The sequence below is a fragment of the Elephantulus edwardii genome, unplaced genomic scaffold, assembly GCF_000299155.1.
Source record: "Elephantulus edwardii isolate Elephantulus edwardi_28Jun2011 unplaced genomic scaffold, EleEdw1.0 scaffold00024, whole genome shotgun sequence".
NCBI lineage: Eukaryota > Metazoa > Chordata > Mammalia > Macroscelidea > Macroscelididae > Elephantulus > Elephantulus edwardii.
In genome coordinates this window covers 10,852,827-10,855,331 of record NW_006399774.1, presented here as the reverse complement: position 1 = coordinate 10,855,331, position 2,505 = coordinate 10,852,827, and positions in this window count along the sequence as shown.

Genomic DNA, 2,505 nt, shown 5'->3' with positions numbered 1-2,505 from the left:
CAATATAGATTGCACCTCAGCATCAAGAAAACAAAGATTTCTACCGCTGGACCAATAAGCAACATCATGATAGAGAAAATATTGAAATTGTAAAAAATTTCATCTTTCTTGGATCCACAGTTAACCTTGATACCAAGAGTCTGGAAATCAGGAGACATGTTACACTGGGAAAGTCTACATTTAGGGAATTCTCCAAATTATTGAGGAGCAGTGATGTCAGTTTAAGGACTAAAGTGCATCTAACTCAGGCTGTGGACTCTTTGATCACTTGCTATGCATCAGAGAGCTGGACAATGAATAAAGATGACAAAAGAAGAATTGATGAATTGATGCCTTTGAGCTGTGGTATTGGAGAAGAGTATTAAACATCCCGTGGAATTCCAAAAGAACAAACAAATATGTCTTGGAGAAAGTGCAGCCAGAGAGCTCCTTGGAAGCAAAGATGATAAAGATTCACCTCACATACTTCAGGCATGTTGCTGGTGGAGCCTGTTCCTTGGAGAGGGACATCATTCTTGGAAAGGCCTCTGCCTTTGGTGAATGAAAGGAAGATCTTCAACCAGGTGGATTGAAACAGTGACTGCCACAGTGTGCTCTCCTGTATTAGGAAGTGTGAGGATGGCACAGGATAGGACAGGGTTCAGATCTGTTGTTCATAGGGTCACTATGGGTCGACTAGATGTTACTTAACAACAACCAACAACCAACCTAGGCAGGATTTACGGCATTGAGATCCAGTAGAGAAATAGAATTCGCTGGGGTGAGTCAGTTAGTTACCATTTCCCACCCCCCATACCCCCACAGCCGCCCAGGGTAACTAACGCTTCAAGCTTCAAGCTTTAAGCAGGCTCAGTATGTCGGTATATGAATCACACGATCCCGTGCTGCACAAGTCTTACAGGGCAGGATGGAAATAGCTTGTTAGAATTCAGACCAGTCAAAAATGGAGAATTTTAGAAGCAAAAATTCTAGGGATTAGGGAGGCAGGGGAGCAAATGGGAAGGATCTGGGTAAAGGACAGGGCAATGATGGGCAAGGTCCAATGGTGGTTAATTTTCTAAAACATAATGCACTGGTGCCACTGTTGTAAAATGGGACTGACATCGGGGTTGTGGGGAGACTGAGAAAGATGGGATTAATAATGTACACCGCATTGAAACAGATGGGGAGAGAACTGTTTAAAAGGGATACGTGATTAGGTATTATTGTCATGACAGGAGTCCAGAACGAAGGCTGCACAGTGCAGTGGACTTGGGGGGAGGGATTGCATAACAACGAAAGAATTTTTCTTTTACTTTTCAAAGAGAAGAGTGAACTGGGGGTGAAGGGTGGGCAGGGAGAAAAGTGCAACAATGAATGAATGGAAATCCAAGGTCTCTGTAAATTTTCATTAAAATTAATAATAACCAAAAATTTTTTAAAAAACATAATACATAAGAATGATTGTATGAAACAATGCAATGTGAACGAAGAATAGTGTGAAACAGTGTGTACAAACTTTGTCATCAAACCAATAAAAAATATTTTTTAAAAAATCACAGGGAAAAATGAGCTCAGCATTCCCATTGTAAGTTGCCTGAAGGCACCGGCCTGATCCTAAACTGAGCACAAGAGGTAAGGCATCAAATGACCATACAGCCAGCAGTCCCCAAGAAGACAAGCTTGAGCACAGAGGTGTTTGTAGTCTTATGGCTCCAGGAAGACACAGCGTGGGTGGCAGTGCCCTCCAAAGTAGAAAACCCCTGACAATAACTCCAGATTTTCAACTGAGACTCTGAAGGACTCCAATTTAGCAATCAGGCAAATGGGAGATAAAACACTGTTTAATAAAATGGAAACTCAGCTTCCAAGAACATAGCCCCTGAGTGGATCAAGGTGGTCTGGCTGCCAAAGTAAAACGAAATCCTCTTTGTATGAGGTAATTATCTTCTACGGCTTCTGCAGTTTTTTAATACACAATTCCAAATATTTAATCTAGCAGAAAATGTTACCAATGGACGTGTTTCAGGGGAAGAGGGACAGGGAGAGGCAAGGCAATAGAGAGAGAGAGAGAAACATATTTGATCCTGATGTGAAAGACACTAAACTCAGAATTTAAAAGAACTGATCAAAATGGGCATGAACACAGCCTGGAAATGGAAAGTTTTGCTGAGTACAGAAATCTAAGAATTAAATTGCCAACTTAAGAACTGAAAAATGCAGTAACTGTGTTCAGGACTCAGATGGTAGGTACAATCATAGATTAAAAGCAGAAGAGAGGATTCACAGACTGGTATGTAGGTCAGCTGAGAAAATCCAAGTTGAAGCACAGAGGCAAAAAGGCAAGAAAAGTAGAGGAGACAAAAAGAGGTCTATGGGACAGTGTGAGACAATATATGTGCAACTAGAATTCCACGCAAGTTTTCCTTGCTCTGTTCTGACAACTGCTTCCTAGTCCAAGTGTAAGTTTAACGTGAGCACAGTTAGGTGTTCTGGGATTCCCATTCTTCTCAATGTCAGCCACAA